At 39.9% G+C, this 16,605-nt stretch overlaps 1 protein-coding gene across 14 annotated transcripts in view; it reads right to left on the bottom strand.

Annotated features, from left to right (window-relative positions):
- Positions 1-16,605, bottom strand: part of MECOM (MDS1 and EVI1 complex locus) — a 457,986-nt gene that overhangs the window by 206,326 nt on the left and 235,055 nt on the right. Inside the window, exon 1 of one of the 14 annotated variants that reach the window (XM_081910748.1) lies at positions 1,191-1,296. The exons of the other annotated variants lie outside the window; for them this stretch is intronic. The gene's annotated coding sequence lies outside the window, so the exon portion shown is untranslated. Of the gene's footprint in view, positions 1-1,190; positions 1,297-16,605 lie in introns of those variants that run through there. 14 annotated transcript variants of the gene reach the window in all.

Genomic DNA, 16,605 nt, shown 5'->3' with positions numbered 1-16,605 from the left:
TGCAGTTCTTTTTGTCTGGGACATCTGCTCAGAGGCAGCAGTGGATCACTGCCTTAACAACTATATGCCAAATATTAATGATCATCTAGGCCAACCCTTGTAATTATACCGCTACTGCTCATTTCAACAGGGCATGCACAACAGAATTTCCAAAAAGACTGTATCAAAAAGCAAGGCGAAGGTCAATGTGGACCCCAAAAGGCTTTAAGGGGCAGTTGGAGGATTTCTTTTTGTCCTGGTCTTGCTGTTGTATCAGGAGAGAAGGTCACATATTAAAAGCTTTGCAAACTTGACTGAGCTTTAGACATTATGCCAGCAGAGCAAAAAGAGGATGCTGCACTCGGAGTAATGGCTGCAGCTGTTCAATGCTGCATGATTAAAAGGGGAGGTTGGTCCTGCGCTTCTGGACCCACCAATACATGTCCTGGGCGGAGTCAGGAAAGAACTTGCTTCTACATTAAAAACAGTCCACGCTTCGCTACAGAGGCCCACTGCTCCAAGGGTATATTCAGCCAAGAAGAGCTCCTCCACACAGTTCACTGAAATGAACAGGAGCTGTGCAAGAGCACATCAGATACAACTCCAGTTCATGTCCGTGTCTCAGGAGAGTACCCTAGCAGATAGCATCTTTTGAGTAGAAACACTTCAAAGAGATTTAATTTTAATACATCACTAAACACTTCATTCTTTAGGGTGCCTGTACTTGAAACCAGCCCCCTCCCCCAGGTGAAACCAGTCTAAATCACTACTACCTTTTGAACTGCCTTGGCTACAGACACCCATAGAGACGGTTCTAAGTTTTCAGAACACTCCTGACTCTGGCGGTCATCCAGACCGATACCAAATGGACAATATCAGTGAAAAGCACCTGAACAAAAAATAGGGAGAAAGAGTTACCTTTCTCACAGTTACAACATGAGACCCAAGAAATTGTTTCTTTATTAAACATATTAGCGTCTCGGTACTGTTTACTTACTGATATCCTTGAAGGAATGGAATACAAAGATGAGGGTGTGAATGCTATCTGCCGTATCACTCCTTCCAGGCAGCTGGGACATCGTTTTATTTGCTTTATAGTAACTCATTGCCAAGTGCATACATAAAAGTTAAACAAGCTTTTTAAAAATGATAACGCTGAAAAGACAGTTTTGAAAAAAACATATCTCAACACAAAACAACTTCAAACTCACAGCTTAAAAGGGGTGAAGCAGAGGTTAGTGAAGAGGGTTCCTGCAGTTTGTCCTCTGAGCTACTCCAGTAAAAGTTAAGAGGGTGAGCTGCTTTCAGAACACGCTGGCCTGGGTTGTAGGTGGAACTCTAGGACAGTAAGAGGAGGAGTTTGCACCTAAGGAAGAGCAACCTTCTCCTAGCAATGCCAGTATTCTAAAGGAATGCACGTCACCCACTGGTGAATGTTTTTTATGCAGGTCTCTCTGTATTTTGTTACCTTTGCGGTTCTCACTGCTAAATCAAAGCTGAGAAAGAAGCAGCGTGGTGAGAGAGAGCACACGTAAGCAAGCTCATGGTCTGAGGCTCGATCCCTGTCATCTCCCACTTAAAAAGAAAGCTGTCAAGTAACAAGACTTGAAAAGAACTCTGCTTGAGAAAATGGAAAGTCAGCATGGCCAACATTGGGCAAGTGGCCTGATCCACACTTTAAGGCAGTTTATAAGCCTGACTGGATACTATGTTTGGAGAGTATTGGCAAGGCCTAGTTTTGAAACAGGATTTACTTTCTAATATCTATGCTTATTGCTAGAGCCCTATAATATAGAATGAAACAAATGGACTTATCAGCATGTGCTTATCAAACTTGAGAACCCTGATGCCAGCATTATTAAGAACAATTTTTCAGTTTGCACAAGTAAATCAATCCACCTACTGTACCGCAATGCCTCTGTCACTTCCCAAACATATATCCTTCTACTTCGTGTTCAGCAGTGTTTCAGCCCAAAGTAAGATAATATTGTGCTAGTTCTCATGCTAGTTTTGAATATTTAGAATGATTATGTGATACAGCCCTACTGGGATTGTACAGATTCAAACTGCTGGTGGCAGAATAGGATACCTAACTGATTTCCTCTGTATAAAATTCTCCACTCTTCTGGATGTTACATTGCTCTGATATATATTTTAGTGAGAAGCTATTTTTGGAGAGGTGATTTAGTGCAAGAAAATGGAAGAAGAGAGGGTTCAGCACACACCCTTCCAATTCTACTGTTTAAAAAGTGACATCAGGGTAATGTTACATGCATTTAATGTTTAATCAGGCCATTATTATTATTATTATTATTATTATTATTAACCCTTCATCCTAAGATTCCAGGGTGAGTTACAACAACGTAAGTAATACAAATGAAAAACAAATAAAACCAAACCATGTACACCAAAAAGTAGCACAGTAGGAAAATGAATTGTAATCTAGGTCTCATCCTAAAGTATTTAGCTTTTTCTAAATGTGACTCATTTCTATTTTTCATTATCCTATGAAGAGGAACATTCAAACAGGAAATCCCTTCATCCTGACACTGCCGTTCACATTGTGCAACACGGTTATCCTCAGTGTGTTATTTTGGCTTTAGGGCCAGATTCAACTAACCTGTTTCCACTAGCACAAACCAGCACAATGTCTCCCACTGATGCAACTACATTTCTGCTTGCCCAATGGAATGATCCCCTCACTCTCCTCCCCCTGAGCCTCCCCCCCCCCCCAATCAGGGGGAAATCCCAGTACTGCACAGGAGGAAGAGAAAAGCAGGCAAGCAGAAATGTAGTTGTCCAGCACAAGTAACTCCATCCTTTTACTGAGTTGCACAAAATTTTATCATGTGCCAACTCTGTAATTCTCTCCGTTTGTAAATGGGCAAGTGGGGAATGGCATGAGGATTGGTACCATACAGCCATTGCATGCAACTTGTGACAATCAGGTACACTGAATTAACTCATCCAAGCTGTCATGTAGGAATCCCCAGCAAAACCCTTGACAAAAATGATGTTCTTTCTCCTAGCCATAAGAACATAAGCACCGCTTTCTGGATAAAGGCAATGGCCCATTTAGTGCAGCGTCCTGTTCTCACATTGGCCAAACAGAAGCCCATGGCAAGCCCTAAAGCCGCAAAGCAGGACCTGAGCACAACAGCACTCCCTCACTTGTGATTCCCACAACTGGCATTCAGAAGCATACTGCCTCCAAAAGTGGAAGTAGATCACAGCCTTATCCACCATTCATTTGTCTAATCCTCTTTTAAAGCAATCCAAGATGGTAGCCACCACTACTTCTCATGGGAGCAAATTCCACAGTTTAACTACATGCTGTGTGAAAAACTACTCTGTCCTGAATCTTCCAACATTCAGCTTAATTTGATGACCCTGGGCTGTAGTATTATGAGAGAAGAGAAAATATTCTCTCTCCACCTCTCTATACTGTGGATACTTTTAAACACTCCTATCATGTCTTCTCTTTGTTTTTTCTCTTAACTTAAAAAGCCCCAGATGCTATGTAACCTTTCCTCAACCTTTCCAATCCCTTCCTTGATCATTTTCTGAACCTTTTCCAGTTCTACAATATCCTTTTTGATCCAAGGTAGCCAAAAGAGTACACAAAATATATAGTGTGATCATACCATAGATTTGTATAATGGTTAATGGTAAAGGATCCCTGGACGGTTAAGTCCAGTCAAAGGCGACTATGGGATTGCAGTGCTCATCTCGCTTTGCAGGCCAAAGGAGCCAGCATTTGTCCACAGACAGCTTTCTGGGTCATGTGGCCAAGCAGGACTAAACCACTTCTGGCGCAACAGGACACCGTGACGAATGCCAGAGCCACGGAAATGCCATTTACCTTCCCACCACAGCGGTACATCTTGCACTGGTGTGCTTACAAACTGCTAGGTTGGCAGAAGCTGGGATAGAGCAACAGGAGCTCACTCCGTCGTGCGGATACAAACTGCCAACCTTCCAATCAACAAGCCCAAGAGGCTCAGTGGTTTAGACCACAGTGCCACCCGCTCCCCCTTGCATAATGGTATTATGATATTGACAGTTTTACAATCAGTTCATTCTGATGAAGCATAGCATGGAATTTGCCATTTTCACAGCTGCTGCACACTGGGTCAAGATCTTCGTCGAACTATCCACCATGACCCCACCAGTTCAAAACCTCATGAGCATGTAGCCATGGCTGGAACATTAAAACAAAAAAGCTGTATTTAAAATGAAGCTATGGCTGTGTCAGCCACTGATTCAGAAGTTCTCAGTGACTATACAAATCAAGGTCATTCATAATTGCCTCCATCTTTCCCATTCCCTCCCCGGAGAATAATTACTTTGATAAACAAAGTTCTGGTTTATTTTACTTCAGATGTAGAAACGTGCTGCTTTTAGAAAAACATTCAACTTTCTTCCTGCATTAGATGGTTAAGGAGAATATTAGCCAGTGTTCCTTTCACTGTGGAATTGCCATTAGCAGCCAATGTTCTCAACCATTTTCACAGTGGTGAGGAAGAATCCACTGTACTTTAAAGAACAGAACCCAAAATGGCTGGATCAAGCCCAGATTCGTTTTTTTTTTAAATGATCTTAACATTGCAGAATGCTGGGTATATTAAGGCAAATTAAGTGATTGCATGCATGGTGAAAGTGTTAGAATAAGAAAACATGTAATTTGGGAAGTGTTAAAAACCAATTCTACAAACCAAAAGTCTTCTTAACAAGGATTATTTTAATATTTGCAGAAAGCTGTTGACCAAGTGGTGAGAACTTCCTCCCTTGGGAGGGAATATTCAAGCAGAGGACAGCCATAGACAAGTCCTCAGAAAAGGTCCTCCCAATTGAGTGTATTTCCAGAAATAAAGGGACACATAACAGGGTCTCTGCAGATAATCTAAATAGGTGAGCATGCTTGCATATGAGAATATGGGCTTTCGCTTATCCTGGTTCTGAACCATTTGCATTTTAAAGGTTATCTGGTCCTTCAAACTGTGCCCAGAAACAAACTGGAAGCCAGTATAGTTGTTTCACAGACTCCGTTATTAAATTATCTATATAAAAGTAAAGTTCTGTCTGTTTCACAGGTGACATTACTTTCATACCATTATTGTTTCTGTGGAAGCCTTGTGACTCATGTTACTTAGAAATGATGGCTAATTATATCCAAATATAGGCCAAGACCTGTCCCTTGATCTCAGGAATCATCATGGGAAGTTTGTTATGATATGTTAAGCAGTGTTCAAATGCATAGCAAATAGACAACTAAACAACTTTCCAAGATATATAGCAGATTATACAAAGCAGAGTAGGTTGAGAGGGTGGGTTGTGTATATATATTTGTGTAATTGTGACTGAATAAGATCAATTTATGGTCAAAATGCATTTGGTATTTGTACAAAATATATAGTTTTTTTAATTCTAGTGACACACCAACCTTTGCAGCTATAATATTTTATAAAGTTGAAGGTGCTATATTCTGAATTGAGCGTGGGCCAAAGTGTCAGAAACAGTCCCTCCACGTTCTCTGGATGAGTTGAGAACTGGGCAAAAAGCTCTTCTCCACCCTCCTTCTACCCTGTGAACATCAACAAAAGATGTGATCGTTCTTCCATTATACATCTGCTCATTCTCATTTTACCTGCATTTTGGCTTCTACAATAGAATCAGCTGAATGAATAACAGAACATTCTGAGAAGATCACTGTTGCTGGCCATACTAAGGGGATTGGGGTTCAAAAAAGGTCCTTTGTCTGTGTCTTAGAGTGAGTGGCTGGGGTGCATATTAAGAGGAAGGCTCTGTCAAAACCTCTGTTGATGTTCACACTGGGGGATGGGGTTATAGATCCCCCTTTGGAAGTGAGCAGCTGAGATGTATAAGAAGGGAGTGCTCTGAATCACTGTTGGAAGAGGGTGTTAAGGAGACCCTTGCCTGTACCTTTGCATAAGAGAATGTAGTCTGTATCAAAGCTAGGACATAAGACTTGCTGCAACATTTTGAAAAAAATGGCTTATTATCTTTCCAAAAGGGACAGCGTAATAAAAAGTAAGCATCTATTTTGCAGAGTATCAATCACTTTCCTCCACTGGATAATGACACTGAGGGCATTTTTGTGTGTGTGTACAGACACACACACACACAGAGAGAGAGAGAGAGAGAGAGAGAGAGAGAGAGAGAGAGAGAGAGAGAGAGAGAGAGAGAGCGCAGCAGTGCTGCAAACATCTACAGCTTATACCAAATGACTTCTATTCTGTGAGGTTAAAATGTGTCCAAATGTGACTTTTAAAAAACGCAGTTGGGTGGACCACATAAATTGCCTTGTACCCAATAAAAACTCAAAAGCCTTTCCAGTTTCATCTTTGGGGTTCTAATCTTTTAAAAGCATGTTCCGATAGTATTCATTTGATTTGGGTGAGATTGCTCCTCTGAAGGAATGGCCTGTATGTGCATAGACACACTCGCACATGTGGAATTCCTTTTCAGTAATCCTCAAAGAGCCTTTTGATTTTTACTCCTGATTCGCCAGAAAAGTGTGAGTGAGCAACTGAGATGTGTCCTGGGATTTGGATGGCTCCAAGGTCACCACATACATTTACAGAGAAAACATATGGTTATAGCAAAGCTTTCTGCCGTGTTGTAAAGTGGATTTTGGAGGTGTTTTCCACAGGCTCTTACTCTCAAGTGGGTAAAAACTGTTGAATCCAAGGTGAGCAGAGGGAATTCTATAGTATATAAGGTAGCGTATCAATATTTCCCCACATGATATCAGAGGCAGTTTCAAAGTTATTACTAGCTTCTGCTCCACTCATTAAGCTTATGCTAATTTTTTTCTGTTCATTTCTCATGGCTAAATTAAAGAAATTGATGTTCTCATAATGAATTATACAGGATTGCTATATGGCTAATTTTTGGACTATTTTTAAAAATTAATTTTAAAGCAAAGGTTTTATTTATTTTGAAAGGCCTGTTCCTTGGACACATATTTTTAAACATTTGCCTAAGGGAACATGATTGACGCTGATAGAACAGCTACTTTCTGAGCTGTGGAGAATTTTAAAGGAATATAGCACAGAAAGTGTGATAGATGTGCTTTCCTTAATTTTCTGCAAATTAACAAATCCCAAACATACCATGTAAGTTAGAAAGCCAATTTCTACAAATTCATTGTGAGCAAAATAAAATACACACATAAGGGCTGCTTCCAGATGTGGGTTGTGTATCACAAATGGGTCGTTCAGATCTGAATTTTCTTTGTGTGCAACTGGCATGTAAGCCTTCCACATATTCTGTTTCTTCAGTCATGGATATTAAGTTATTATTCTGCTGTTTGCCATCCACTCCAGTGGTGAAGCTCTGGAATGTAACCAGGCTGTGCTTTCTTTCCCCTCCCTTCAATTGCTCTTCCAGTCTACACTCCTTTTTCAATCCTGGGAATGTGTGCAGGTATTTTTTACTAAAAAAAACCCCCCAAAACCACCAGAAGTATTCAGAAGTATTCAAGAGCAAATGCTATTATCCCTTAGTTTCACAATGTTCAAAAAATAGGCATGTCCTTTGGATGGGGGCAGAATATAAACTTCTATTTGGATTTAAATATATAGAGCAGGCATAGGCAAACTCTGTCCCTCCAGATGTTTGGGACTACAATTCCCATCATCCCTGACTACTGGTCCTGTTAGCTAGGGATGATGGGAATTGTAATCCCAAACATCTGGAGGGCCAGAGTTTGCCTATGCCTAATATAGAGAAAGACAGAGTTATTGCACAAGAGTGATATTCAGAGTGATCTACTATTTGATTTGGTGAGGGTGGGTGGCAATATCCAATTTCTTTCTTAGGAATACCTTGCAGGGTGCTGTCACTATTAGCACCACAATCACACATTCTCTGAGGCACTCAAAAAAAACCACAGCAACAATGTAGTACTGAAATTATGAAAGAGTCAAGACCTCTGTTTTCCTCTATCTGAAGTCCAGTGTATTTAGAGAAATTACAATACCCAAGGTAATCCCCACACATCTTAAAGTATAGACATATTTTATTTGGTATTGGGGGCCACCGGTAGCAAAATGGCTATGTTGTTCTCAGGTGAGGAGCAACTGGAAGTAGAGGTGATGAATGGACAAACCACACACACCTGAACGCAGTAAAGAGCTCCCACACCAGCAGTGACTATGGTTATTTTTACTTCTCAGATTTTCCACAGTAAGAGAACACCCAGATTAAATGTTCTAAAAGTACTGGAGTCATTTAGATTATCCCCCCCCCTACATTTATATCCTACCTTTCCTCCAAGGATCTCAAGGTAGTGTACAAAGTTCTTCTCTCCTCAGGGACCCTGAAGATCCTCTAGTCCAACCCCCTGCAATGCAGGAAATATGCAGCTGTCCCATACAGGGATCAAACCTGCAACGTTATCAGCATCATGCTCTAACCAACTGAGCCATCCAGCGATCATATGTAGCATCTTGAAATAAAATTTGTTACATTTTGGATAGCACTGATTTTAATTTCTGAGATGTCTGGTATCTGAATATGACATACACACATACATACACATACACAGACACGGACACTTTTGTCTGGCTGATATATAAGCTCAGCTGAATTAATCCCTTCAGCATTGTACGTCACCTGCTGTAATCACTTATGGAGGGGGTAATTAGCTGAAAGAGTCCTATTGTATTGAACCAAGCATTTATGCTAATTATCAGCTTTATTGACTGCTAATTCTAGTTCTCATGCAGCTACCACAGGGTCTTTGAAAAAAGTAAAGCTGCTTTCATAAAGACCAAAAGGTAAACCAAAAGTCAGCAACCATTTTTTTCTGGATTTGGGAGACCACTTGTATTTGGCAACTGACGGCTTGCATGCATCGCTATTATTTATTTATGCATCCATTCAGTTCCCATTCCAGTTCAGACCAGCCCCATCTACATTTTTTACCTTTCCTAATCATTTATAAAGCAGTCAGAGTTCCCAAGTCCCACACTAAAATTAAGCAATACTTTGTTGACTCTGATTTTCCTCGATTCACATGACTGGATTGCTAAAGGATGAGTCTGCACATCGTGGTTGACTACTTATTCATCTAGCAATTGGAATTATATAACCGTGCTGCTTTGGCATGTATCCAGGTTTTCTTTGTCAAGAAGACGTTGCCCAACCTGTTTCAACAGGGAAGAGCATTTGTGGCACTGGGAGATTAGAATCTCTCCAAGCATCCCACTAACAGAATGAATAGCATTTTTCTAGGCAACATTCCCATCAGACCTAAATCGGTCTGCTTCACTGGAGATGGAGCTTGATCTCATAGAGTTATTGAGAAAACTTTTTAGATAAGATACAATAAAAAATGAACTCAATCTTGGATCAAGAGGGCTGGTGAGACTTCTGTGAGAGTGAAAAGATTTTAAAATACAACACATTTTGTATTAGGTTAATAATATTTTGTCTTATATTTCTTAAATTTAGGACAGCACTGTCTTAGTGCACGTTCCAGTGGTAGTAGTGCTTTGTGGTAGATTGCTTCACACCAATGCTACTGACTTCCAGCCAATTTACAGCAGCTTTGCAGGAATGTAAGTCAGTAATACAGGTAACTCGCCTTCCAGAGCTTGGTAAGAAAGTCTGAAAGTTTAAAAGTTTTTCTGTGCTGGGAAAACCCTGCACAAAAAGAGCTTTTACGCTCTTGGCCTTCTGCGCATTTAATTTGTGTGATTTCAACTAGCCAGTGTTCAGCAACGTGAAGTTGAAATCACAGGTGTTAAGTGTGCATAAGTTGCCTGTATATGCACTGATTTCAACCACTAGCGGTTACTACTTTCATCGTCCCAGGGACACAGTGAGTAAGGCAGGCTCAAAACAAGATGGAAGAAAATAAGTGTTTGTGATTTGATTGCATCATTCTGCCATCGATTTTCCGAACAGCTGTAACAATAGTTTGTGGTTGGACCAAATTACGAGTAATGTAGACATCAATTATCTTCGGCATATTTTATTTGTTTGAAAGCAGCCTCAGATGGATCAAGTTTGCTGTGGCTGCCACAGTGGATGGGAATCTGTATTTTTGCTCTCCACTGATAATAGCTGCTTTTCCATTGGCAAAACAGTACAGGGAGACTGAGATTATCTCCCACCCACTGGTGCTGCACTGGGATCCCCAATTCCCTCCCCATTGAGGTGTGTTTGGCACATTCACTATGCAGCTTTCAATGAATGATGAAGATTCATCTCTTTACTTTGGCCTTGACATTTGAGATATCTGTTTTCAGGAGCCACCACATTCCTGTGAATGTAATTTGTTTTAACTGTTTTTAATACTGAATTTTAAATAGCTGTAATCTGTCCTTGGATGTGCTGGTGAAGGGTGGGTAATTAATAACAATAATAATAATAATGCTTTTAGCTAATGTGAAAGTCACTGGAAGTTGAGATCATGGATTTTCCTTGTCACATGTAAACTGATCTTCCCAACTGGAAAGTTTAACTAGTTTACAGAGCAATTTTATGGAGGTCTGCAGGAGAGAATCAGTGGCAAAGGAACTTCAATTTCCTATGCTCTGCCAGGTTCACATCAGAGACTGACAAGCAGTTTTTGGTTTATGTTTGGATTCCAATGAATGCCATTTTGAATCAAGATGCCAGGCTGAAAACATTCCAAATTGCATTGATTTGCACACCTACAAAGATATGACCAACAGATTTGGTGTGACAGTTCCTGAGATCGAGGAGTGGGTTTTGGTCTGCATTTGGACACTGTTGGGCACCATGTTGAATCAAGGTGGTGGACCAAACCATTTCAAATTGCACAGATTTGGACAGGAAAAAATGCAGTCGCATTGACATTTTACCAATTAGAATGCAGTGCCTGTTAAATACTGTCTGTGTAAATGGAAAGAGATGTGGGTCCCAGATTTAGTGAAACTTGGGGTGGGTTATGTGTCCACATTCATATTTCAGAGCATTCATTGTAAAGATCTTTGGCTTTGGCTCACTTGAACTGATAAAAAAATAAAAACTATAATCTTATGGAACAGCTTCGTTTTCCCTACAGACTGGTTATCCAAGCCAATGGAAGTTTTAGGGCTTAACTAATAACATTGAGATTGAAGGAACTGTGCCCAAAAGTTTAAATCTAAATGCTGTCATTTACATTCTAATTTATCTGATGTAGACATTGTTCCATTTTGTTTGTTCCCTGCATACATCTGGATTTTGACATTGTCTGGTATGCAGTAACCTCATAATCATCTTGCAGCTTAAATTGCATTGCTTTAACTCTGTAAACTATATTAATGAATGCTGTCACTTTCCTTTTAAAGACAGCAGATACTAAACTGAATATATTGGTTAAATAGTAGAATAGTGGTACTATAAAGCACCATTTGTAGGTGAAAAGCTGATCCTGCAAAAATAAAACAACAACAAAATGCCCAATCATATGAAATTGGTACTTCAGCACTGGAATTGGATACCAAAGAGAGGACATGCTTCAAATGGTGACAGTCAAGCTAATTCAAAATCAAAACCTCATCCGCTAGCTACAAATTACTAGTTTAGTCTTTTATTCAGTGAGTGCAACCCAAACGCTAAAGTGCACAGCACAATAAATAGTTATTATGAAAAGTGAAAAGGCTGGATTCAACTCCATCAAATCCAACTAGGATCTTCAAAGTTAAAAGCTAACCCTTATTAACGGGTTAACATTTTGTTTTGAGGCATTTTTCACCTTTGTCCTGCTCATTATGTTTGTACGTGTGCTCACTCCAATGAACGCACAGAGGTTTTCCATATGAACATGTGTTAGTGAGTGTTAGTGAGAGATCATTCCCAGCCCTTCATTACAGTTCTGAAGTCTCCTTTAATTGGAGAAGCTGGAGGCAGAGCCTGAGACTTTCTGTATGCAAGGCATGTGGAACAGAACCCTGCATTGACAGAGCTGTGTCGTTCATTGAAATGGATAGGGGAGCCCCCACATGTAGAGATTCCATGTGCCACTGGAAATCCTTTGCATGAAACAGGTAGATAGGTTTTGACTTATGACGATTAGATGCCCACAATAAAGGCCACATATTGTATATTGTTGCTGCTGACAGATAATCACATGTGATCTGAAATTTGTTTTAAACTGTTTTTTAAATCAAATTTTAAATTGCTGTAACATGGCCTGGGTTCTGATGATGAAAAGGGATAATATGTTGAAATAAATAATAACAATATAAAACACTAAGGGAGAGAAAAACAGAAAGAATAATAGAAACATAGAATTGTAGTGTTGGAAGGGACCATGAGGGACATCTAGTCCAACCGCTTGAAATGCAGGAATATTTTGTCCAATGTGGGGCTCAAACTCACAATTCTGAGATTAAGATTCCCATTCTCTACCAACTGGGGCCAAATCCTATAAATGGAGAGCTTGCTTTGTTGTTGAAAATCTTAGTAACCCATCACAAGAGCCCTGAGCCACAAATAAGAGTATGCAACATCTGCTCATTTTTATACGAATCTTACAGAGATGAAACTGCATTTGTGTAACATTTATTTTTTCAGATATTGTATGATTCCCTCCTCCCTATTTTGTTGCATTAAAAGTTTATGTGGCAAAGTAGCTGTGATGTCTGACCCCTTGACCTTTTACACAGGGAAGTTAAAATTCCAGTTAAATAACCCACTGTTCCAAGCCATTCAGAGGAAACCATCTTTTCAAAAAATATGACAGAAATTCTTGTAATAACATTTCCTGAGTACAATCTAGAGACTATTTGGGGGAAACAGTATGAAGTCATAGAAGCAGTGTTATTACCTATGAAGTGTGTGAAATATTAATAAGAGCAATATTCTTTATCACCAAAGAAAGAAGAAACCCACAAAGGGCTCCATTATATTATTTGCTTGATTAAAGTTAGTTAACACTTTGAAAACATGGAACCTTTCCTCCTGAAGGGCATATTAAACAGCAAGGTGAGCACCAGAACTGTGGGTGGGATATCTAAGGTGAATTTCTCTGCTTTCCCCCTGACTGTTAGCATAAGAAAATACCATCCCAATCTTTGTGGTTTTCCTTTTTCAAGAAAAGAAAAGAGAACTACAAAACTGGACACACAGCCTTTGTAAGCCCACTCCATTTTCATAACCTGTTATTCTTTCCCCCTGGAAATACAAGTAGTTACTGGCAATAATGTGTGTTTTTTAAGTGAAACTATTAACATCTTTCCACCTTAAGCACTCCATTGTTTACTACCTTGTTTTCTCAGGTCAGTTGGTCAGGCATGATCTGAGTTATAGGTCAGACACATCTGAAGGGCTACAGGTTAGCTAGAGTCTCTCAGCCCTAGTCTGTCTGTCTGTCTGTCTGTCTCTCTCTCTCTCTCTCTCTCTCTCTCCTCTCTCTCTCTCTCTCACACACACACACACACACACCTTCCCCAGAGACTGTCACACTAGTAATAGTGAAACTCACTAGCCTGAAGGATAGGGCTTTTATTTTTACACTAGTGTGTGCACAATGCTGTAATTGACTGCTAGAACCTTGTGTAACTCTAGAACAATGAACACTACTGATACTACTTTAGGAGCTACTTATGCCATCAGAGCCATCAGTGTACATATTGTAAATCACACTGTATCTGGCTCTGGTACTATTTAAAAGATGCTCCATTAAAATACTGCACCTCTTTCCTGAAAGGTTGACATATTACTGCCCATGTCCTACTTGAAGTGATAAATTGTACTGAATGACTGAGTAGGTTATCTTGTTCTAGAAATGGCCAATGTATGAGAATGAACTTTGACCTGTTTAAATGAGGTTTAATACTTATTGGCACAGACCTGGAAGCGGTTCTCTTTGTGACCTGCTGAATGAATGCAATCATGTAAGTTAAATAACTACGTATAATGGGACTATGATACATATAGAACTGTTTGTTTCCTTATTCATTGGCACAGAGTGAACAACAGGAGTTCTACTAAAACTAAATTTGGGGGTAGGGTGATTACTGGGTATTCTTAAGATTTCACTGGTAACAGTATATGATTTTTGTATCAAATAATTGTGAGCTTTAATATGAAAGCATTTAGATGCAAAGAAAAAACAAAAACCTCCTAACTACTGTTTCAAGACAAATAGGTTCAATTTCGCTGTTCAGTTTCATTTAACTTTTCCTCTTTGGCTCCCTTGTGAATATCATCAATTCTAAGGGGCCTTTCCACATGATAATTCAAAGAGTTCTTTCCTTTGTCAATAAAATATCCACCCCACTCCTGATAATACTTACCTAAACTTGTTCCTCTCAAAATTTCACAGCTCTTTCATCCAAACAGGAGCATCAAATTTGTTTTAGGTGAAACATAGTAACAAATCTACTCTATGTGAAATACAGCAGTGGAAGATTCTAGTCTTGCTGAGAGGCTGATGATAACCTCATTGTGGGGCAATGTTCCTTTTAGCTGAAAGTTTAACTGATATTCCTTACCCACTCTTTTATTTAAACATCTGGCCAGAATGTGAGATGCTAGCTCTAGTGTAAGGGGAGCAGGGTTTCCGCAGCTTCCAAAAAATTACTGAGAAATAAACTCACCCTAAGGTTATGAAAATTATGAGGCACTCCTTTTGAATTTGCCACACTGATTAAAAAGTGTCTCACTTACAATAATAAATTATCACTGCTGTTGTTAAAAAATGGGTCCTAGTGCATAGTATACAAGACAGTTGTGCAATAGTCTAAAATACAAAGAAGTCACAAATGCTAAAGGTGGGTACATATAAATTAATCCTGACAGTAGTCCATGGAATTATACGCTGCATTTTTCACAGTTACATTGTACTCAAAGCAGTTCTCAGAGGAGGTAATGTAAATGCAACAGCCATATAATACAGAACAGCAGTTTCCCCCAACCTGGTCCCTTCCAGAATTTTTGGACTATTATTCCCATCAGCCTTGATACTAGCCATAGTGTCTGGGGTTAATGGGAGTCATAGTCCCAATACCTGGACAGCACTAGATTGGAGAAAACTGCACAACCCTACTGTCCAACAATTAACTGCTCATTTTAAGTTTAAATGAACATAAAACATGCTAATAGGCCAGTTAAAAATATGAAGTACCAATAACATCACGCACACATTGAGCAAAAACTAATATATACATCCTTATAGAGGCTTCCATCTTGGTTTTGTTTTAAACTTCTGGAAACAGGGCTTATTGATCTGGAGGTCACACTGAACTTTGCATATAAGGACTCAGCCCTGGACACTTTAAAATAATGCTTTTTTTTTTTTTAGGTATTATATAGCATGTTTCAAGTGATTGAAGGATTTCATGCAAATCCTCCAACATTTCGTAGATTAAAATAGGGACACTCCCAAGTCCTTTGTCCCCAACATTCCACAAGGATGCACTCCACTCTACTCCTGGTGGAGAATAATCTGAAAGAAAAGGGCTTGTTTGTTTGTTTTGTTGTTACATATATATTAAAAACAGGTAATTGTACTTCAGTATTTTATCAACAATTCAAAATATACATTTGAAGCTACGGCAAAAAATATATTGGTGCCTTTGGGCTTGTGTGCATGCATTTACCTACATACGCTCCAGCAATAAAATACATGTGCCTTTCAGAGATTTAACTTTTAGGGAATTGAGGAAGAGAGTTGAATCTACCCTAGCACCTCAAACTAATATTTCCCCCACCCAATAAGGCATCTACAAAGAGAAAAACCAGAGACTAAAGAGTGATTTACTGTGGGCAAGGATGGGGAAATTGCCTACTGTCTCTCCTGCTAAATGAAGACAATTGGAGCATATGGGAATATCAACTTTTCCCAGAACATGAAAATGTATGACTACCAGGTAGGCTTTAGTCCTGGAACCTGAACCACTACCTAGAAACTGTCAAGGACTGATTCACCAACTTATCATATGATGGATAGAAGCTGAATATGTGAAACAGTACTGAGTTTGAGGTGATGTCAGGCCAGGTGATATGAGAGTTTCATGAGCCCATTTAAAAAAGAACAACTCATTTTGTCACCCCCCTCAATGATGACACCCGAGGTGGACCACACACCCCACATCCCCCTTCCTCCTCCACTGGCCACCCCACAAGCAGGCAGCAACATTATTTCCTGGGGAATGGGGGATCAACTAGATTTTTTTAAAAAAAAAAAAAATTCAGCAACTTCCAAGATTAAAAGGGAGAGTACTGAGAGGCCCCGCAGTGCCACTGGGCACAGGAAGCCACCCAGCCCCCAGCCCCCAGCTCTATTTTCTGGTCATCAGAGGCAGGCAAGGCATGCATGCCCACAAGGGCGCATCACTACCCAGGAAAAGTGGGTGGGATTAATAGGATTTGCCGAGAGAGAACCGCTTCCCAGCTCCCTCCCCATTTTACGTGAATTCACGTATATGCTCTGAGTCCGGGAACGTAACCCCCACATATGGGGGGGGGCCTGCCTGCCTGTACTGCAGTCATCTCACGAGAAACATCAGTATGTGCAATGACACACATAATCCCTTGTTTTTCTGTTATACTGAGCTTTCAGGCTTATCTAATGAATCTACAGCTGAACACAAGTCTCCCAGGTCCAGGTCCAGCCAGTTATTCATAAGGACACTACAG

The sequence above is a fragment of the Podarcis melisellensis genome (genome assembly GCF_964234715.1).
Source record: "Podarcis melisellensis genome assembly, chromosome: 5".
NCBI classification, from domain to species: domain Eukaryota; kingdom Metazoa; phylum Chordata; class Lepidosauria; order Squamata; family Lacertidae; genus Podarcis; species Podarcis melisellensis.
This window is presented reverse-complemented; position numbering and strand designations above follow the sequence as displayed.